At 42.9% G+C, this 23402-nt stretch overlaps 2 protein-coding genes across 7 annotated transcripts in view; one reads left to right on the forward strand and one right to left on the reverse strand.

The window, feature by feature from the left end:
• The window catches only part of ankrd12 (ankyrin repeat domain 12), a 157413-nt gene extending 151604 nt beyond the window's left edge, over positions 1–5809 (reverse strand). For 3 of the 6 annotated variants that reach the window (XM_078397488.1, XM_078397487.1, XM_078397481.1), the window contains exon 1: positions 5207–5439. The gene's annotated coding sequence lies outside the window, so the exon portion shown is untranslated. The other 3 variants (XM_078397484.1, XM_078397482.1, XM_078397485.1) reach the window with 3 other exon arrangements.
• The window catches only part of acss2l (acyl-CoA synthetase short chain family member 2 like), a 115482-nt gene continuing 97644 nt past the window's right edge, over positions 5565–23402 (forward strand). The window contains exon 1 of the mRNA XM_078397489.1: positions 5565–5840. The gene's annotated coding sequence lies outside the window, so the exon portion shown is untranslated. The remainder of the gene's footprint in view (positions 5841–23402) is intronic.

Consider the following 23402-nt stretch of genomic DNA (forward strand, 5'->3'; position numbering starts at 1 on the left):
CAAAACATTGCACACTAATTAGTAGTGAGAGTCATTGTGAAGGCACTCAATATGTACATGAAACATCTCAATAAATGCTATTGAAATTAGAATCTGCACAATATTAAACTGTAGAAAAGCTATCTTCAAAAATGAAATGTAAACTGTGGACTAAATAATCATTTTTTTAATGTATACTAACCAATGCAAATAAAAAGGACCGACCTATTCTCTACACTTATCCACCAGCAATGTCATGACTTTGCAAAATGCTATTCGAATAGAGTCAGAGTGATACATTGTGGAAACAAGTCCTTCGGCCCAACTCGCCCACCCGGCAACAATGTCCCAGCTACATTAGTCCCACTTACCTGCGCTTGGTCTATATCCCTCCAAACCTGTCCTCTCCATGTACCTGTCTAACTTTCTTAAACGATGGGATAGTCCCAGCCTCAACTACCTCCTCTGGCAGCTTGTTCCATACACCCACCACCCTTTGTGTGAAAAAGTTACCCCTCGGATTCTTATTAAATCTTTTCCCCTTCACCTTGAATCTATGTTCTCTGGTCCTCGATTCCCCTACTCTGGGCAAAAGACTGTGCATCTACCCAATCTATTCCTCTCATGATTTTGTATACCTTTATAAGACCTCCCTTCATCCTCCTGCACTCCATGGACTGGAGACTCAGCCTACTCAACCTCTCCAAATGCAACATCTCACACCTTTCTGTATTAAATTCCATTAACCATTCCTCCCCCCACCTGGCCAATCGATCCAGATCCTGCTGCAATCTTTCACAACCATCAGCAAACTTGCTAATTTTGCCCTGTATGTTCTCATCCAAATCATTGATGTAGATGACAAACAGTAACAAGCCCAGCACCGAACCCTGAGGCACACCACTAGTCACAGGCCTCCAGTCCGAGAAGCAACCTTCCACCATTACCCTCTGCTTCCTTCCATGAGCCAATTTGCTATCCATTCAGCTATCTCTCCTTGGAACCCATGCGATCTAACCTTCCAGTGCAGCCTACCATGCAGAACCTTGCCAAATACCTTACTGAAGTCCATGTACACATCTACAGCTCTGCCCTCATCAACCTTTTTGGTCACACTTTCAAAAAAATCAGATTTGTGAGACACGACCTTCCACGTACAAAACCATGCCGACTATCCCTAATCAGCCCTTGCCCATCCAAATGTCAGTATAATCTATTCCTCAGAATACTCTCCAGTAACTTACCAACTACAGATGTAGCTCATCGGCCTATAGTTCTCAGCATTTTCCTTGCAGCCTTTCTTGAAAATATCAATTGTAAAAATGAAATAGTTTATCATCTTTGCAAGCAGCAGAACATGTTGAGCAATGGTATTAAAACATTAAGTCTCCCATGACTTATAAATAGAAAGGTAAAGTATAAATAGAAAGGTAAAGTATAAATAGAAAGAAAATATGTTTAACTTTCGTGAAACATCGGTGAAGCCACAGTAGGACCAGTGCTTCCAATTCTGCTCACACTTTGGGAAGGATGCGAAAGGCTCAGAAATTTTATGAAAAATTTATGACAATGATTCCACAGAGGATGAACTTTAGCTATAACATTGAGCAAAGAAGATCTGAAGGAATTGTGATGTACTTTGATGGGGTAAACATGGAAAAACAGATGGCTCAAGGGCCAAGGATGCATACAAAAGGACTACCAAGGAGTAAGTCAAGCAAAACTTTGCAATGCAAAGAGTGGCTATGATTTGGAACTTAATGCCTGCAATCAAAGTACAGGTAACCAAGGCTTTCAATAAGAAATTGGACAGACACAAGCACAAATCATTTATGGGGCTGTGGAGGAGAAAGAGAAGAATGGTACTAAATGGGTTGGCAGCATGTAAATAATGGAAAAAACAACACTAGTGCAGCCGACAGACTGAAAACTACAGATCACAGTTGGTCATCATATGATTCTACATTTTAGCCTTGAGCAACATGAGCTACAAAGTTCAAATGAAACTGAATCAGAATGTGGCTATACCCAATCTGGATTGAGACTGATAAGACCATTGCAACTGACCAATAAAAAAAATTCGGAAGCTCACCAGGTTGATGCCTGAATGAAGGGGTTGACTAATCAGAAATTTTGAGCAGGTTAAACCTATATTGGATCATCGAAGGGAAGTACACAATGAACCAGAAACACTTTAACTAGGTGCTTGCTGAGAGAACATATCTCCTCAGAGTAGAATCTAGAAATATCGACATTATTTTTAAACAAAGGGTGAGATACACAAGACGAACAGAAGAGGCCATTTTCCTCAGATTCAGATTGGTTTATTGTCATATATACCAAAGTGCAGTAAAAATCCTTGCTTGCATGAATGAAGCACATAGTTAGCAGTTTTCATACAGTGATACAACAATAAATACAAGGAAAATTACAAAGCAGCAGAACGAGATTAAGGCGCAACAACAGCATAATCAAATGAGATGGAGTTTGGAGTTTGAAGGTGATATGAAAGAGATAATTTGCTCAGGAGTCAGAGAACATGTTCTGGATATTATTCTGGATATATATAAGATCCATTATCTTCTCCAAGATGGAAGAAGAGAGCAAAGAGAATGGCTAGGGTGACAAGCGTTTCTGGTGATATCTTCAGCTTTCTTGGTGCAACATTTTGTGAAGATGGACTGGATGGAAGGCAGTAGGAAGCCAACGATGGTCTGGGCTGTATTTACCACTGTCTGCAGGTTCAGGTGGACAAAAATAGAGCAGTGGCCATTCCAAGCTGAGATGCATTCCATTAGAATACTTTTTATAGGGCATCTGTAGGAATTTGAGGGAATCTTCAATCCGGATCACTGAATATATCCAAGACCTAGGCATATTTTTGATCTGTAGGGAAACCAAGGGTTATTGGGGGGAAAAGGCAAGGAAGTGAAAGTGAGACAGATTAATTCAACCATGAACCTTCTGAATGGTGTACCAGTCTCAAGGAACCTCATGTCCTACGTTATGTTAGGGGGTTATAGATACTGCTTCTATATTAGGGGGTTATAGATAGCATTGGGAATCCAAAGAAAAACATTCATTTTTACCACCATTAAGGTCAAAGCAACATCAGTTCATCCAGAATTCGAAGACATACTAAAGATTTTTTGTTTTCAAAAGTCCTTTATACCATTTTAAATTTCCTTAAGCCGGTTCATTCTATTTTGCCTCTCACAGCTTGATACGTGATGCTTTTATTTCGATAGGCTATTGTGACATTATCTACATGACAGTATGAGGTTTTACCACAAGATTAAATGATTCATTTTAACAATGTTTGGTTGAAATAATAATAATAATAAATTTTATATGTCATATGTAGGTTGGCACAGGGTCAACGGTACAATGAAATGTATTTGACGAGACAACGGGTCACCTCAGCAGTAATATTGCAAGGATAAATAAGATTTTTAAAATTACATTAGTAAGGTAAAAAGACAATATTAAAAATAGGCTAAAAGACAATATTAAAAATAATCAACATATATGATATAAATGTTATAATTGATATAATTATAAATGATATAATTGATATATCATCAAACATCAAACAGACATTTGAGTCTGGCATTAATGCTAATGGGAAAGATGGGGTCGAGATGTGATAAAAACTGGCATTGCATGTAGGCGTCAAAAGGTGCAATATAAAAAAATCAGTAGGAAACCATGTGTACGGCTGACTAACCTACCTTAAATGCTGCTAAATTCCAAACATGAAACAATTTAAGCAAACGACTTTCGGCATAGATGACAAATGTATCTACTTAAAATCAAATCTTTTGAATGTACTCAAAGACAAGGGAGAGTGACATTTGGCTTCTTCCGCCAGTCTACGAGGTTAAAGAAAAAGACAAGATTTCATAATTTTTTTTTACTTGCCATGTGTATTGATTTAAAAAGCAGAAGTGAACTAAACCTCTCAATTAGATTTTTTATAATAAATGCGTAATCATTGTATCAAGCTTTCCTCCCACCTTGCGTATTCTTGGGGAGTGATGGGGGCGGGGTGATGGAAATAAATTAACGCCATCAAGGACTGTTAAAGCCTGCAGTATGAACTATTTCACAGCCAGACCCTACATTTCAAGCCCACTGAAAGAAGCATTATTTGCGCATATTTTGTGCCGCTATAAATAAAGCTTTTAAAAGCAACATTAAACCATTTCCTGTTTACAGTAAAACTGGTCACGATTCCTTTCGTGATCTAAATCCGATTTCACAGACAGGGTAAAAAGAAATCGCGTTTTTTGTGATTTAAAGTGTCTACATTGCCGAGTCTATTGTATTTCACACTACCAGACTATTAATCGCGTTTAAATATCATGAAATTGAACCCACTTCCCCATTTCTTACTCATATTTACAATAAAACCGTACGTCCAATTGGCAATAGATTTAATTTGAATCACTTTCCCTTCCTCCCCCCCAAACACCACTCCACCACAACGTCTCAGCCATCCTGCACCCTCAGATATTCAACACTTAAAAGGAAATGGTTGACAAGAGTTTGTTTCTTCCTTTCGTTACGAGCATCGTGTCATTATGGGATTACTGGTTTTACTGGTATTGTTTGTCAAAGGGATTCGGACAGCCCATATATACAATGTTGCTTTACCTCTCAGCGACTACAAGCATAAAGCCATTTTAGTTTAGTGCAGACGCGTCACCACCACCGTGCCTCACAAAGATACAGTATTAAAAGAAGTGGATGTCGAATCATATCTCACTAACTTCATTTTAAAAAAAGACTTCAACCACTTATTTCACGATAAACCTTAAACATCTCTTAAACTGCGTTTTTTAAACAGATATTCAATCAACAAAGATAGCTTTAAACCGATCTCCCTATTCACTGCAGTCACCGCAGTAGTCATTAGACAGTTATCCGTGCAAATATTTACTCCACAATCACGAGAATCAGCCCTTAAATCGCTGGGAAATGTAACAAAGCAAGACGTTGGGGAAATACAAAGAAAAAAGAAAGACGAGCTGTCGACAATATTAAACAATGCAAAAATCGCTCTCCTACGATATGTAGATATATGCGCCGTTCAGGAGTAGGTGAGGCTCACACACACCTCCTGGTTCAGCCATGTCCCAGCCGCACAACACACAATATCCGATTGCCACCGCGGGCCTCCGCTCGCTCTTTCCCATTAAAACATCACATCGCTCTCGGCCTTTACCTTCGTGAAGGGACGTGTGAGGAAACGCGCTGAAAAAAAACCTTCCGGACTTGCAAAAAGGAACAACACACGCTGCAGTTCCACCAGAAAACACGCAACAGACACTACCGCCTATTTTGCCAACATAAAATATTATATTTTTTTAAAAGAGAGAAATTATAAACGGCGAGACCTTTGATAAGGTTCCATCTCCGGGACGGCCTTTGACTTTCCGCGGGCCCAACGTTCCCTCCGGTTGGACGCAACCCCTCACATGACCCACAAGCCCAATACTTTTGTTACGGGCTCTCCGATTGGCCGATTATCGCACGTCAACCCGGCCCTCTTACCGATTTACCATTTTTAAAGCGTGTCGTGTAAAAAAAAATAACCTTCCATTCTCCAGGATATGCCACGGTTAAATTTTGATGTTAAAAACAACTTTGCATTCGTTGTGAGCTAAAGAACAGTGGAGGGGAGCCACGGTTCCCAGCATTCACCGGACACGCTGGATAATTTGTGACGTAACTCTCCGAAGAGACTGGAAAGTTCTAGAAAAGGGGTTAAAAAAAAAAAAGGAGGCTCTGCGGCGATGGAGAGAATACCGAGCAGTTGGCTCGTTTAAAAAGTCGCTATGCGTTTGTTTTAAACACAGGTTGGTTCGGTGGTCGAATTAGTAGAAGGAGTGGTACAAAAAAAATCACGGCTGGTTTAAGCAAAGCATGAATCATCAAATGTTGGTTTTGATTCGTGGTCATGTGTGTAGATGGAGGGGGGTGGTGGGGGATTAGGACGTAGTTGGGATTAAATGCGGAACGGGCGCTTTGTGCTATGCCGATATAAATGGTGGGGTGTAGGAGGAATGTGCGCATGCGCTGCTGGATGCGGTGGACGGACTTATTGGTCGGTGGCGCTGTGGGGGATGGAAGGGAAGCGTGTGCGCGTGCGCGCCGGCGACTGTCAGCCGGGGGAGGGGATGCGCGTGCGCGCCGGCGGCTGCCTGCCAGGGTGGGGGGGAAGAGACTGGCTGAAGCCAGGAGGTAACAACTGCGCAGTAGGCGATTGTCTGAGCCGTGTGTGTCCGTGGAGGGGGGGGGATGGGGCGATTGTCGCAGCGCGCGCAGGCGCAGCAACAACGGCAGGAGCTAGAGGCGCTGATGGGGAAGGAGTTGGCGGCGGTACGCGCATGCGCGGCCTGGAGATTACTCTGGCGCCGAGCGGTTTGACATGTAGTTGGGGGGAGGGGGAAGGCGATAAAATGCGGAGAGATTATGGACTGTTTGGAGAGTTAGACGCTTACTGTTCAATTGAGTCGGGATGTCACACGAGGGAGGGAAGAAAAAAAGACATTAAAGGAATTAGTTATTGTTGCGTCTTCGGGTTTGATGTCCTGATAATAACGACACAATTCAGGTTGTTTCAGTTGCCTTAATTTACTCCTTTATTCAGCTCCTTGCCTGTGTGGCGTAGTGATACTGAAAAGTGCTTACATACCTAATCACAGTGTGTGTGTGTGTGTGGTGAGTGTGCCTGATACAAAGTAGTGCAGGAGGTTGGGACTGCTACAATGAATATGTAGCATATGTAACATCCCCCCTTCTCAAAAGAAAAGAATAAAAGTTAGTGACACTAGAGGATTTCCAGAGCGAGGGTGGCAATCCTGTAGCAGATACCGTGGGATTATTCTGCCCACATTCATGGCATTCTGCTTTCTACTATACTACACAACAAAATATATAATGGCAGCTTGTTTTCTTTCAGGTAGTGCGTAGCCAGTCAAGAGTCATGTCTTGGCGTGACTTGTGACTTGTCCCTTCCAGTGCTAGCGATAACGCGCTGGGGGTAAGATGTTGCTCCTGGATCTAGTAGATCTGGTTGTTGCCTGCAGTGTTGCACTCGATGTATTGGTGACTTGTTGAGTCGTTTCCTGGCCATTGGTTGGTGCTGGTTGACTATATAACTCACTGGTAGCAGTTTGTGAGAATGTGTTGTCATCAATGGCAGGTGTTGCTGTTGCTGTGGGTGGTGTCCTAGGAGTTGCTGGTGTTGTCTTTGAAGTTGCAGGTGTTGACATTTCAGGTGTCGGGCGGATGTGAATTCTGTTTCGTCTCAACTGCCTGCCCGGTTCTGTCTCTATGATATATGATTTTGGGGTTCCAGCCCTACTGGTGATTTGTGCTGGGGTCCATTTCTTTGTTATTGGATCCTGAGCATGTACGTTTTGGCCTTGAAATAGCTCAGGCAAGTACTGTGCATTTTTGTTGTATTGTTTCAGCCCCTCCTCCTGGGCAGCTGCCAATTTTGCCCTTGTTTCTTCTTGGTCGATAGGGGGTTGGATTTTGCTTGGCAGGGTGGTTTTGTATTTCCTGCCATTTAGCATTTCTGCAGGAGACTTCATGTCAGCCTTTAGTGGAGTTGCCCGTAAGGATAATAGTGCCAGGTTTGGATCCTCCTTTGCCTCTCGGCATTTTATTAGTATTTTCTTGGCTGTCTGTACTTGCCTTTCAATAAACCCATGGCCCTTTGGGTAATGTGGTGAAGATGTTGTGATTTTGAACCCGTATTCGGTGGCCAGCTCTCTGAATTCCCGAGATGTGAATTGGGTTCCATTGTCACATACGATCTGCTCAGGTATTCCTTGCTCTGCAAACAACCCTCTAACAATTGACACAATTGTTTTAGCTTTCAACATTTAGCATTTCTGCAGGAGACTTCATGTCAGCCTTTAGTGGAGTTGCCCGTAAGGATAATAGTGCCAGGTTTGGATCCTCCTTTGCCTCTCGGCATTTTATTAGTATTTACTCCTTTATTCAGCTCCTTGCCTGTGTGGCGTAGTGATACTGAAAAGTGCTTACATACCTAATCACAGTGTGTGTGTGTGTGTGGTGAGTGTGCCTGATACAAAGTAGTGCAGGAGGTTGGGACTGCTACAATGAATATGTAGCATATGTAACATCCCCCCTTCTCAAAAGAAAAGAATAAAAGTTAGTGACACTAGAGGATTTCCAGAGCGAGGGTGGCAATCCTGTAGCAGATACCGTGGGATTATTCTGCCCACATTCATGGCATTCTGCTTTCTACTATACTACACAACAAAATATATAATGGCAGCTTGTTTTCTTTCAGGTAGTGCGTAGCCAGTCAAGAGTCATGTCTTGGCGTGACTTGTGACTTGTCCCTTCCAGTGCTAGCGATAACGCGCTGGGGGTAAGAATCACACTGTGATTAGGTATGTAAGCACTTTTCCATTCCTAAGTGTCCTTGGTGGATCTTTTCGAGGATTTCTTTTTTCATGGACTTGGGTATGATGATTCGTGATCCGGCCAGCAGGACTCCATTCTCTACCGAAATATCATCACGGATGGTCCAGTATTCGCGGAGGATAGGCTGAACTTGTTGTCTCTTTTCTGGCCACCCCTGTATTACCATTTGGGTGAGGAGCTGGAGTTCTTCATCTCTGGCTGTTTCCTCTTTAATCTGTTCCAGCTTCACGCTTGTCACACTCACAATGTGGTGGATCTTTATGCTCAGCCCTTCCATCTCTTGTTTGTCATGTGTTGATAGTCTGGATAGGGCGTCAGCTAGCAGCAGGTCTTTTCCTGGCTTGTATCTGATGTTGTAGTCGTAGCTCTGTAGCCTCAGTAATAGTCTCTGTAGTCTGGCTGGTGCTTTGGTGAGGTTTTTTTTTCCGATTTGTTCTAGAGGGCGGTGGTCTGTTTCGATGTCGAAATACCTTCCATATAGGTAAGTGTGAAATTTCTCGCAGCCATAGACTACTGCTAAGAGTTCTCTCTCTATGTTTGCGTACCTTGATTCTGTAGGAGTGAGTGCTTTGGATGCATACGCAATAGGTCGGCCATTTTGTATCAGTACTGCTCCAACTCCTCTCATGGAGGCATCAACTTGGAGTGTTACAGGTTTCTGTCTGTCATAGTACTGCAGGATCGTTTCTTTGCTGATGAGTTGTTTTAATTTCCCAAAATCTTGGCTATGTGAAGCACACCAATCAAATTCAGCGTCGTCTTTCATCAATTCACGGAGATTTGCTGTATGATTAGCAAGCTTAGGTATGAAGACTCCCATGTATTGTATGAGCCCTAGGAAACTTCTTAACTGTTTCTTGTCTTTGGGTTCCTCCATGTGGTTGATAGCATCCACTTTTGTAGGGTCCGGTTTCACTCCTTCTGCAGAGTAAATCAGTCCAAAGAATTTGCACTCCCTTTCTTTGATTATGCATTTGTCTGCATTGAGCTTTATGCCGGCTCTTCGAGTTTTTTCCATAGCCTCATGGAGGTTGTAATCATGCGTGTTTTCATCTCTGCCGTATACTTGGATATCATCTGCTATCCCGATTGCCCCTTTACAGCCTTTGTATGTTTCATCTATTTTCCGCTGGAAGACATCTTGACTCACCTTCAGCCCGAATGGGAGCCTGTTGAATCTGAATCTGCCAAATGGCGTGTTGAAAGTGGTGAGCATTGATGACTTCCGGTCTATTTTGACGTTCCAATATCCATTGCTAGCATCCAGCTTGCTGAACACCTTGGAACCGGCTAGTGCGGGTGTGATCTCTTCAAGGGTTGGAGTTGGATAATGGTCGCGCTTCAATGCATTGTTCAGATCCCTGGGATCAAGGCATATCCTTAGTTTTCCGTTTGGCTTTTCTTTGATAACAATTGAATTTACCCAATCAGTTGGTTTAGTTATTGCTGTGATGATGCCCTTTTCTTCCATTTCGTTTAGTTGTTCCCTTAGCCTCTCTTTCAGTTCAAGGGGAACACGGCGGGGTGGGTGGATCACTGGCTTCACACTGGGGTCTACTGTGATATGGTATTCGTATTCCTCAAAACAACCAACGGTATCGTCAAAACACTCTGGGTACATGTCCATCAATTCTTCTTTGTTCCTGATGGGCGGCCGGTTTTTGATGGGTATGTTTCTGTCAATTCTGCAGGAGTTTGTCTTGATTTCATAGTTGATTGACACAATCTTCAGTCTTTGGCACGTGTTCAGGCCGAGAATAGCAGGTCCTTTCGATTTAGTGATGAAGAAGGGGCATTTCACTTCTTTCCCTTTGTATGTTCCTGCTATGATTATTTTGCCTAGCTGTGGGATTATGGAACCTCCGTATGCAGCTAGGACTACATCGCTACTTCCAAGGATTCCTTTCCTGACGCTGCCATCTTTTGTCATGTGTTCAGGGAATATCTTTCCGTAAAGATTGACTGGTAAGATATTGCTCTGGGCTCCAGTATCAATTTTGAGCCTTAGATTAATCGTTGTTCTTTTCTTTCCCACTTTTTTCTGTAGTTGTATTATAGTATATGCTTCCTCTCTGTTGCTATGTGTTTTGCTGTTTCCCATTTCGTGGATGTCAATGGTCCCAACGGAAAGGAATTCTTCCTCAGAGGTATCTGAGGTTATCTCCTCTTCCTGTTGGACGTGTGCGTGTATTTGTTTCCTTCTCGTATTTCTATCGTTCTTTGACCATTGCTGCTTTGGCTTGGTGCTGTATGATTTTGTTGACCTACACATTTTCTTCCAGTGGTTAGGCCTCCCACATGAGTTGCAGGTAGTCCCGTATGCTGGGCACGCCCTGCGATCATCAAATGCATGCTCTGTACCGCAGTTCCAGCAGCTTCTTTGGCTTGCTTGTTTGTTTGCATGCCTAGAAAATGTCTGCTTTGGAGCCTTTAAGGTGGAGCCAGGGTCACGTTTTGAGAGAGCGTCTATATTCACTCTGGTGCTGCTCTGAGATGAGCCAACTTGAAGGCAGAGGGAGGACATTTGTTTCCTTGTGGCTTCGAAAGCTCTGGCAGCATCTACGGCGTCTTTTAGGTTGAGGGTGTCTTTCCCTATTAGGGACTTTTGGACCTCTTGGTGGGCGCACCCCCATATTAGCTGGTCGACAATTCTGTCATCTTCATCACCAAATCTGCATTTCTTGGCCACGTTCCTTAGTCTCGAAAGGAAAGTGTCGGTTGTTTCTTGTGGGTCTTGTCTTAGCCCTTGGAACTCATACCGATGGATTCTGTGGTTTGATTTGGGCTCCATATGGTTCGCAAACCTTTCAAGGACTATTCCCGGATTATTGCAGTCAGGCTCTGTTAAGCTCCAACTGTTAAAAATGTCTAGACCCTTCTCCCCGAGCCATAGTAAAATATAACTGACCTTCTCTTCATCTGCAGTTCCTTTCAGGAAGCTTTTAAATGCCAGCTGGCTCTTTTGTTTGAATTTCTTGAACGCCTCCACCACATCATCGGCGTCCCAGTTCATCGTAGGGTGGAGGCTCATTGCTGCTGTGGAGGCCGCCATCTTGTGTTGTTAGGCGGGTGCACAAAAAAAATCAATTTCTCTGCAGCCGCTGTTCCTAATTCACAATAGCGATTCACAATAGCGCGGGTTTTTACTCGAATCCCACCGCTGCCACCATGTTGCGTCTTCGGGTTTGATGTCCTGATAATAACGACACAATTCAGGTTGTTTCAGTTGCCTTAATTTACTCCTTTATTCAGCTCCTTGCCTGTGTGGCGTAGTGATACTGAAAAGTGCTTACATACCTAATCACAGTGTGTGTGTGTGTGTGGTGAGTGTGCCTGATACAAAGTAGTGCAGGAGGTTGGGACTGCTACAATGAATATGTAGCATATGTAACATCCCCCCTTCTCAAAAGAAAAGAATAAAAGTTAGTGACACTAGAGGATTTCCAGAGCGAGGGTGGCAATCCTGTAGCAGATACCGTGGGATTATTCTGCCCACATTCATGGCATTCTGCTTTCTACTATACTACACAACAAAATATATAATGGCAGCTTGTTTTCTTTCAGGTAGTGCGTAGCCAGTCAAGAGTCATGTCTTGGCGTGACTTGTGACTTGTCCCTTCCAGTGCTAGCGATAACGCGCTGGGGGTAAGAATCACACTGTGATTAGGTATGTAAGCACTTTTCCATTCCTAAGTGTCCTTGGTGGATCTTTTCGAGGATTTCTTTTTTCATGGACTTGGGTATGATGATTCGTGATCCGGCCAGCAGGACTCCATTCTCTACCGAAATATCATCACGGATGGTCCAGTATTCGCGGAGGATAGGCTGAACTTGTTGTCTCTTTTCTGGCCACCCCTGTATTACCATTTGGGTGAGGAGCTGGAGTTCTTCATCTCTGGCTGTTTCCTCTTTAATCTGTTCCAGCTTCACGCTTGTCACACTCACAATGTGGTGGATCTTTATGCTCAGCCCTTCCATCTCTTGTTTGTCATGTGTTGATAGTCTGGATAGGGCGTCAGCTAGCAGCAGGTCTTTTCCTGGCTTGTATCTGATGTTGTAGTCGTAGCTCTGTAGCCTCAGTAATAGTCTCTGTAGTCTGGCTGGTGCTTTGGTGAGGTTTTTTTTTCCGATTTGTTCTAGAGGGCGGTGGTCTGTTTCGATGTCGAAATACCTTCCATATAGGTAAGTGTGAAATTTCTCGCAGCCATAGACTACTGCTAAGAGTTCTCTCTCTATGTTTGCGTACCTTGATTCTGTAGGAGTGAGTGCTTTGGATGCATACGCAATAGGTCGGCCATTTTGTATCAGTACTGCTCCAACTCCTCTCATGGAGGCATCAACTTGGAGTGTTACAGGTTTCTGTCTGTCATAGTACTGCAGGATCGTTTCTTTGCTGATGAGTTGTTTTAATTTCCCAAAATCTTGGCTATGTGAAGCACACCAATCAAATTCAGCGTCGTCTTTCATCAATTCACGGAGATTTGCTGTATGATTAGCAAGCTTAGGTATGAAGACTCCCATGTATTGTATGAGCCCTAGGAAACTTCTTAACTGTTTCTTGTCTTTGGGTTCCTCCATGTGGTTGATAGCATCCACTTTTGTAGGGTCCGGTTTCACTCCTTCTGCAGAGTAAATCAGTCCAAAGAATTTGCACTCCCTTTCTTTGATTATGCATTTGTCTGCATTGAGCTTTATGCCGGCTCTTCGAGTTTTTTCCATAGCCTCATGGAGGTTGTAATCATGCGTGTTTTCATCTCTGCCGTATACTTGGATATCATCTGCTATCCCGATTGCCCCTTTACAGCCTTTGTATGTTTCATCTATTTTCCGCTGGAAGACATCTTGACTCACCTTCAGCCCGAATGGGAGCCTGTTGAATCTGAATCTGCCAAATGGCGTGTTGAAAGTGGTGAGCATTGATGACTTCCGGTCTATTTTGACGTTCCAATATCCATTGCTAGCATCCAGCTTGCTGAACACCTTGGAACCGGCTAGTGCGGGTGTGATCTCTTCAAGGGTTGGAGTTGGATAATGGTCGCGCTTCAATGCATTGTTCAGATCCCTGGGATCAAGGCATATCCTTAGTTTTCCGTTTGGCTTTTCTTTGATAACAATTGAATTTACCCAATCAGTTGGTTTAGTTATTGCTGTGATGATGCCCTTTTCTTCCATTTCGTTTAGTTGTTCCCTTAGCCTCTCTTTCAGTTCAAGGGGAACACGGCGGGGTGGGTGGATCACTGGCTTCACACTGGGGTCTACTGTGATATGGTATTCGTATTCCTCAAAACAACCAACGGTATCGTCAAAACACTCTGGGTACATGTCCATCAATTCTTCTTTGTTCCTGATGGGCGGCCGGTTTTTGATGGGTATGTTTCTGTCAATTCTGCAGGAGTTTGTCTTGATTTCATAGTTGATTGACACAATCTTCAGTCTTTGGCACGTGTTCAGGCCGAGAATAGCAGGTCCTTTCGATTTAGTGATGAAGAAGGGGCATTTCACTTCTTTCCCTTTGTATGTTCCTGCTATGATTATTTTGCCTAGCTGTGGGATTATGGAACCTCCGTATGCAGCTAGGACTACATCGCTACTTCCAAGGATTCCTTTCCTGACGCTGCCATCTTTTGTCATGTGTTCAGGGAATATCTTTCCGTAAAGATTGACTGGTAAGATATTGCTCTGGGCTCCAGTATCAATTTTGAGCCTTAGATTAATCGTTGTTCTTTTCTTTCCCACTTTTTTCTGTAGTTGTATTATAGTATATGCTTCCTCTCTGTTGCTATGTGTTTTGCTGTTTCCCATTTCGTGGATGTCAATGGTCCCAACGGAAAGGAATTCTTCCTCAGAGGTATCTGAGGTTATCTCCTCTTCCTGTTGGACGTGTGCGTGTATTTGTTTCCTTCTCGTATTTCTATCGTTCTTTGACCATTGCTGCTTTGGCTTGGTGCTGTATGATTTTGTTGACCTACACATTTTCTTCCAGTGGTTAGGCCTCCCACATGAGTTGCAGGTAGTCCCGTATGCTGGGCACGCCCTGCGATCATCAAATGCATGCTCTGTACCGCAGTTCCAGCAGCTTCTTTGGCTTGCTTGTTTGTTTGCATGCCTAGAAAATGTCTGCTTTGGAGCCTTTAAGGTGGAGCCAGGGTCACGTTTTGAGAGAGCGTCTATATTCACTCTGGTGCTGCTCTGAGATGAGCCAACTTGAAGGCAGAGGGAGGACATTTGTTTCCTTGTGGCTTCGAAAGCTCTGGCAGCATCTACGGCGTCTTTTAGGTTGAGGGTGTCTTTCCCTATTAGGGACTTTTGGACCTCTTGGTGGGCGCACCCCCATATTAGCTGGTCGACAATTCTGTCATCTTCATCACCAAATCTGCATTTCTTGGCCACGTTCCTTAGTCTCGAAAGGAAAGTGTCGGTTGTTTCTTGTGGGTCTTGTCTTAGCCCTTGGAACTCATACCGATGGATTCTGTGGTTTGATTTGGGCTCCATATGGTTCGCAAACCTTTCAAGGACTATTCCCGGATTATTGCAGTCAGGCTCTGTTAAGCTCCAACTGTTAAAAATGTCTAGACCCTTCTCCCCGAGCCATAGTAAAATATAACTGACCTTCTCTTCATCTGCAGTTCCTTTCAGGAAGCTTTTAAATGCCAGCTGGCTCTTTTGTTTGAATTTCTTGAACGCCTCCACCACATCATCGGCGTCCCAGTTCATCGTAGGGTGGAGGCTCATTGCTGCTGTGGAGGCCGCCATCTTGTGTTGTTAGGCGGGTGCACAAAAAAAATCAATTTCTCTGCAGCCGCTGTTCCTAATTCACAATAGCGATTCACAATAGCGCGGGTTTTTACTCGAAAGTCACCGCTGCCACCATGTTGCGTCTTCGGGTTTGATGTCCTGATAATAACGACACAATTCAGGTTGTTTCAGTTGCCTTAATTTACTCCTTTATTCAGCTCCTTGCCTGTGTGGCGTAGTGATACTGAAAAGTGCTTACATACCTAATCACAGTGTGTGTGTGTGTGTGGTGAGTGTGCCTGATACAAAGTAGTGCAGGAGGTTGGGACTGCTACAATGAATATGTAGCATATGTAACAGTTATGAAACGTTATTGTGGGGCGCTGCCGCTGAGGGGAGGGGAAGCCTGGCGGCCAGATGTCTGCGATGGCAGAGCGCATGCCCTTCCCTGGGAGTGTTGCAGGCAGTGAGCGGACTGCCTGGGCAGAGAGAAAGTGCAGAGACAATTGCGAGGTTAAACAAGGTTAACCGGATTGCTGTGGTCATTAAAGTGTTGGCAGAGTGGAGGGAATGTTTTTCAATCACAAAAAAAATCCTTGCCATGGTTTCATATAATAAAAACCTAATGTCATCCACAAGGGAAATGTAATTATTTTGGCTGGGGGAGCTCCAAAAAAAAGCTTTTGTTTAGAATGTGCTCTTCCTGAATGCACGTGTAGGCTGTAGCCTATTAAAGGGTTTTTTTCTGTATGGTTCCATATCGTTTAATAAAATTGTTTTAATATTAACAATATGACTTGCGATTGTTTTTTTCTTATTAACGTTAATGTAGGTTTCAGACTGCTGATCTTTGGATCAGCTTATTTTTTTAATACACTGCCAATCTTTACAATATATTTGGAAATGGACAAGACAAAATCAATTTGTGATTGAAATTTGGACCTATGTTGACAATATTCCTTCACTTGCTTTTCTGTTTAATTCATTTTGAGTGCAAACACTATTTTGAATGGTTTGGTCAGATGCAGTCAATTATCTTGTATGCTTTGTTAAAATAGATATTAAAACACAAATTGGATTCTAAAAATATTTTGCAGGTAGGCAAACAGGACCGTATGACTGAGTCTAAACCAAAAGGGTGTACAAAGGCAAAAAGCATAGATAAGTTATTCAGAACATAAGAAAATAGCAGCAGGAGTCAAGCCTGCCCTGCATTCAACATGATGGCTTATCTATGCTGGCCTCAACTCATCCTCTTTGCCAGTTCTGCATGCCCCTCAATTTGTCAGGCTTCCAAATATTTATTTATCTCCATCTTAAATATATTTTTGTACACCTAGGGGTGTTATCAGCCTGTTCCCTTAATTTGAAGTTATATTTTCATGTTCATTCTCTGAGGGAGAATATCTCAAAATTTACCATGCTAAGTCTCCTTGGGATCTAGTAAGCTTGAATAAGGTCACTCCTCAGTCTTCCAAACTCTTACCAAACTGTTTAGCCTCTCTTTTTATAAGACAACCCTTATCACATGAATTAGCCTGGTGAATCATATGACTGCGCAAATGGTGCAGAGGTAGAGTTGCTGCCTTACAGCATTAGAGGCAAGGGTTTGCTTCTGACTACAGGTGCTGTTTGTGTGGAGTTTGTACATTCTTCCTGTGACTGGGTTTTCTTCCGGTGCTCTGATTTCCTCTCGCATTCCAAAGAAATGCAGATTTCTACGTCAATGTAAATTACTTTCTGTAAATAGTCCGTAGTGTGTAGGATAAAACTAATGGATGGGTGATGCTGGTCATTGCGAACCCGATGGGCCTGTTTCCACACCATATCCGTAAACTAAACTATCTGGTATTGCCGACACTGTATAACTGTAATAAATCTCCCTAATTTTAAACTCCATCCTCATTGCAATAAACATGAATGTGCTGTTTGCTATCATTTAACTATTTGTAAGATCTGCCTTCTGGGTGCACCAGGGCACTTAGAATCCTCTAAACTTGATTTATTTGCATTCTCTGTTTAGATAATCTGCCTTATGATTCATTTTGCTCGTCCATGACCTCATCCCCCACAGTAAAAACCATTTGAAAGTTTTTTACCCAATCTATATCTTTTTGTAGAAGTACGATGTCCTCCTCACAGCATACCTTTTTCTACCTATTTTTAATTCATCCGCAAACTTGAAATTCTTTAATTTTGTTCCTTCCTCCAGGTTATTACTATATTGAGGGGCCAAAATACAATCCATTGGGTACTCTACTAGTTGCATCCCACCACTTAAAATTATTCATTTCTACCAACTCTGTTCACTATTTGGCAGCCAGTTTTTAGTCCTTGCTAAAGCAATTCCCCCAACACTCTAGGCTCTTCTATGTGGCACCTTGTTAAATGCCTTTTGGAAATCTAAATACATTTGCAGGCACCCCTTTCCTGTAACATCCTCAGAATTCAAGCAAATGTTGTTGATTAGGTTTAATTACATAGAATTTTCCTACATGGTTAATTATTTCCCCTTTTTAATTATTGACTTTATTTGTAGAAAATGCTACTGAAGCCTTAGGAAGGGAAGATTTTGGTTGAGATTCTGCATGGGATAAATTTAGACTGGAAATGCCAGAAAAACTGAAACTGGAGAACTCGTGTGGTTTGAATGGATGCATCCTAAATTGTTGAAGGAAATATGGACGGAATTACCAGAGGCCTTGACCGTAATCTTACTGATGTCTGTTGTTTGAAGTCGTCTGAAGAATAGAAAACTGCATATGTTACATCCTTGCTCAAAAGAGTGGTAACTGCAGACCAGTCATTGCCACCTATGTTGCAGAAGTTTGTAGAAAGAATTGGGAGTGGTATTAGAACTGGAACAGGAATATTGATCAAAAAAAGCCAAGATTGATTTGTGAAAGGCAAATTGCACTTGCGGAGAGATTTCTTTTTTGAGGTAATGGAATTGAGGCTGGTGTGGTATGCCTTTCCAAAAGCATTTATTAATGTGCCACAAGATTATAGATGCTGCAGCAGCACATATGGGAACACTAGTTCAGTAACAAGAGTTGGTGGTAGAGAAGTGAAGCTTTTAACATTGGAAGGAAGTGAAGTTTCCAGTGATTTGTACAAGGACCATTGTTGTGGTTAATGACTTGCACTTGTTTGTACAAGGCATGCTTTTCATATTTGCAGATGCAATGGAGAGAAGGTGTAATTGGAACACAAGGTCAACGAGTCCTTGCCTTACCCCAAAAAATATTGATTCCTTAGATTGAGAAATAATTTGAGGAATACCAAATAACGTGAAAGATCTAGAATCAGTTAGTGAATGATAACAGGCCATATGTTAAATTGCACTTTGCATTCAGTCTAGTCATGAATTGTGAAGGCTATCTTCATATTTTAGTCACTTTGTAAATACCATACATAATTTGGATGATGGAATTAGAAGTAACACTAGCAAGTTTGCGGATGATACAAAGCTGGGTGGCAGTGTAAACTGCGAAGAGGATGTTAGGAGGTTGCAGCATGACTTGGACAGGTTGTGAGTGGGCAGATAATGTGAAGCAAAGAACTGCAGATGCTGGTTTAAACCGGATAGACACAAAAAGCTGGAATAACTCAGCGGGTCAGACAACATCTCTGGACAAAAAGAATAGGTAGCATTTTGGGCCGAGACCCTTCAGAAAAAAAATTATATTTATTGCTCACTATGCATAATTTTATCTTCCTATTTATGTTCTGCAATTTTGGTTTCTCACTGGGACTGTTTAATTTATTCATTTAATTTTAGAGTGTGTGGTGATACTAGCAAAGCAAGATTATTGTCCTCCATTGATTATTCTTAAGAAGTTGGCAGGCTGCTGCATTAAACTGCTGTTGTCCTTATACACAGCTGAGTGAGGCTATTTCTAGTACTTAAAAGGACACAATGTGCTGGTGTAACTCAGCATCTCTGGAGAACATGGCTCCATTCATGTTCTGAACAGATGTTGCCTAACCTGCTGAGTTACTCCAGCACCTTGTGTCCTTTTGTGTATTAATCAGCATCTACAGTTCTTTGTTTTTATATTTTAGTGCTGTTTAGTTTAGTGATACAGCATGGAAACAGGCCCATCGAGTCTGTGACAACCAATGATCATCCCGTACACTAGTTCTGTTAGCCCAGTTTTGCATCTCAGACACTAGGGACAATTTACAGAAGCCAGTTAACCTACAAACCTGCACATCTTTGGGAGGAAACCGCTGGCCACAAGAAGACTGTAAAACTCTGTAAAGACAGTAGTCAGGATTGAACCTGGGTCGCTAGCACTGTAAGGCAATAATTACCATTGCTCTATTGTGCCGGAGGGGACTTCTAGGATTTATACTTGGTGAGGATGGGTTGACAATTATTGATTATAGATCAAGCCTGTGTGTGGAAAGTCATTGGGCATTGGTATTTCCATATCCCAGATGCTCTAAACCACCTTGGTGGTGGAAATTGTTGGTTTGGGAAGTGCTATTGGATAAGTCTGAATGGTATTGGTTTATTATTGTCACGTCTACTGAGATGCAGTGAAAAGCTTTACAGAATTCTCAGCGGATTTGGCGTTTTTAAAATCCATTTTCCGCGCTTTTTGTATGATTTCCGCGTTTTTGACTTTCCAAAATCGTGTTTACCAATGGAAAAATCGGATCAGGGAAAAAAAAGAAAATAAACGACGTATAGACTTGTTCCGCTAGAGGTCGCTAAGGGTTACGCGAGAAATCCCCCGCACCCTGGAAGTCTCCCCGAAAATGTGGCACCTAGGCTGGGTAAGGCAGCCAATCTCGACCTCATCGGGACTTCTACGGCCGATTGGTGGGTTGAATTTGCAACCTGTGGCCAGGACTCTGGAACTCCAGCCCAGCTGGAGCCAGCAAATCTATCCCCATAGCCGACATCCTTGGCCAGCTGAATAAACCAGCAAAGCTCTGGAACCAAGAGTGCCAGAAAATCAGTGGTGGAACTGTAATGAGTAAATATTAAATTTAAATGCAAGATTATATAACTAAATTAATTAAGACTGGTTTAAAATATAAAACACAGCAGAAAAGCCAATTACCACCTTTTTGGGCTGATCAATTAATGTGCGAATTTACTTAAATGTTATTAGTATACAGTGACATTCACATTATTTTGTAATGTCTGTTTTTACTTTGAAATGCACTAAAAGAGGCTTGAAACTGGTAATTTTGTGTGTAAATTTTTCAATTTTTTAACCCCCGCTGTTGTTGTTGTTCGTCCTTCGGGTTCGAAGATGACCATGACTTCACTTTCAGTTGGAGGATTGGTGACTGTGGGTCCGGAAGTGACTGGTGAGGCCAATCCGAGCCCGGAAGGCACGCCCACACGTAGGACACAAGTGGATGGGTGCTGCAGTGCCCGGGCCTTGCGCGCGGTGCGTTTCCTCTGGGCCTCTGCAGTGTGTCTGTTCTCTGCTGCACGGGCTCCTGGGGTGAGCTTGCTACGCCAGGTTGGACGGTCCAGAGCAAGAGACTCCCAAATGCTGAGGTTGATGTCCAAGTCTTTGAGGAACACTTTGAGGCAGTCCTTAAACCGTTTCTTCTGTCCTCCTACTGAGCGCTTGCCCTGACACAGTTCTCCATACAGAAGCTGTTTTGGCAGCCTGCCCATCTGGTTTGGGCTCTCCGTAGGGGGGTGTGGACGCTGGGGATTCCGGCCCGTTCCAAGACCCCTGTGTCGGGAATTTTGTCCTGCCACCTGATGTGAAGGAGTCTGCGCAGGCAGCTCAAGTGAAAGTGGTTGAGCTGTTTGGCATGTCTGCTGTAGACAGTCCAGGTCTCACTGGCATAGAGAAGAGTGGTGAGTACCACTGCACGGTAAACGTTCAGCTTGGTGGTAAGGCTGAGTCCTCTCCGCTCCCAAACATTCCCACGGAGTCGCCCAAAGGCAGCGCTGGCCTTGGCAATCCTGTTGTTGACCTCAGCGTCAACGTTCACCACTCGCGAGAGTACTACCCAGATAGGTAAAGCTGTCGACTGCCTGTAGATTCTGCCCCTTCACAGTGATGTGTGGTTCCTGGTAGGGCTTTCCAGGCGCGGGCTGGTACATAACTTCAGACTTTTTGGTGCTAATGGAGAGACAATTGTTGTCACAGGCCTGTGAGAAGCAGTCCATTTCATGCTGCATCTTCTGCTCTGTGCTGGCATTGAACCCCCGCTGTACGCCTCGCACAAGCGCTTGTCTCTTTTCCTTTTTTTTTTACCTCACTCACATGCCTGGCTTTAGTTTTTAGCATGCTATCCAGTTAAATCAAATCATACTAGACACGAGTATATTGAAGCCATATACAAGTATGACAAATAGTGTAAAAAGAAAAAATACGAGGGTTCAGAATATAGGTTTAAAACATTGTAGCATTACACAGAGAAAATGTCCAGCATCCGCAATGGATTAAGTTGGAAGATCAGGATTATTCCTTAACAAATGGAAGGACTGTTCAACAGTGGGATTATAGAGGGGAAGAAGCTGTTCCTGAGTTTGGTAGTACATGCTTTCAAGCTTTTGCATCTGCTACCTAATAGGAGAAGGGAGAAGAGGGAATGACTAGAGTGAAAAATGTCCTTAATTATGTTAGCTACTTCCCAGGGTGGTGTGAAGTATAGATTGGGGTCAATGTTGGGGAGTGCGATCTGTATAATGGACTGGGCTACATCCACAACTCTGAAATTTCTTGCGGTCTTGGGCAGAGCTGTTGCAAAACTAAGCTTTGATGCAACTTGATGGTATGCTTTCCTGAGGAGACTAAGGAGGTTTGATGTGTCTCCAACAATTCTCGCCGACTTCTGTAGAATCTGGTAAGACTTATTGGACACATGCATGTACAGAAATTGGAAAGAGTTGTTGAAGACATGCCGCACTTACTTGGTCTCCAGTGGATGTGTTGATGTACTGTTTTTGGCTGTACCTTCGATGTGGTTAGCCCAGGATAGATTGGTATTATTTATGCCGAGGAACTTGAAGGACTCGACCATTTCCACTTGGCACCATTGATGCTGAGTGGAGCATGTACTCCACTATGCTTCCTGAAATCAATAACTAGCTCGTTCATCTTGCTGACATTGAGGGGGAGGGCTTTTGGCTTGATACTGTTACAAGGCTCTCTATCTCCCTGCACTCTGTTGGCAATTGGTTGAGATCCGGCTCTCTGTGGTGATGTCATCTGCATTGGGCTGCACAATCACTTTTTTCAGATGCTACACGGTGCAGCAACTGTGTGTCCATCAGTCTGAAGAAGGGTCTCGACCTGAAATGTCACCCATTCCTTCTCTCCTGAGATGCTGCCTGACCTGCTGAGTTACTCCAGCATTTTGTGATACCTTCAATTTGTACCAGCATCTGCAGTTATTTTCCTACACAGTGTGTCTTTTATTTATCAATCAAGCTGGTTGCTTTGTCCTGAATTCTTCAGTTGTTGTGTTTCACAGATCCAGGCAGGTGGAATGTATTCAGTTTTGCTCCATTTTGAGCTTATTGAAATAGTGAAAAGGCTTTTGGGTGTTAAAGGATGACTATTTTGCCACAGAAAACCTAGACTTTGACCTGTTCTTGTAACCATACCCTTTATGTGGCGAGTGCATTTTAGTTTGTAGTGGGAGGCCTTTAGATTGTAATGCCGTTGGTTGTAAAGAGTAGGTGGTTGGACATTTTTTATGGATGGTAAATGCCTGACATTTTTGTAACATGAATATCACTTGCCACTTTTTAGCCCATGCCTAAAAGCTGCTGGATCCTGCTGCAAGCAGGCATAAATTGCTTTATTCGTTGAGGAGTTGCAAATGTAATGTTCTGATAACATTCCCACTTTTGGCTTTGTGATGGAAGCGAAATTATAGAAACAGCAGAAGAACTCTTGAGTGATATTCTACAAGTAAAATGATTGACTTCCAATAATCCTAACCATCTTTTATAAGGTTTCACTTCAACAATTAGAGTTTTTGTAGAAGTCTATCGACTTCAGTTTTACCACTGTTTCTTGATGTTGAGGGAAGTCACCCTCTGGAATTTGGCTGTATGTCTTCTACACCAGGGCTATGATCAGGTCTGGACCCAACTAGTTCTGGCTAAACTAGATTCTCATTCTCTGGATCCCATGTATCATAAAATGTATTGTTTGGTCTTTTAGCGCAATTTAGCATGAAAACTAATCATGCATTTATTTATGCATACTTTTAATTCTATTTCA

This window comes from Rhinoraja longicauda, chromosome 4, assembly GCF_053455715.1.
Source record: "Rhinoraja longicauda isolate Sanriku21f chromosome 4, sRhiLon1.1, whole genome shotgun sequence".
Classification (NCBI taxonomy): Eukaryota; Metazoa; Chordata; class Chondrichthyes; order Rajiformes; family Arhynchobatidae; genus Rhinoraja; species Rhinoraja longicauda.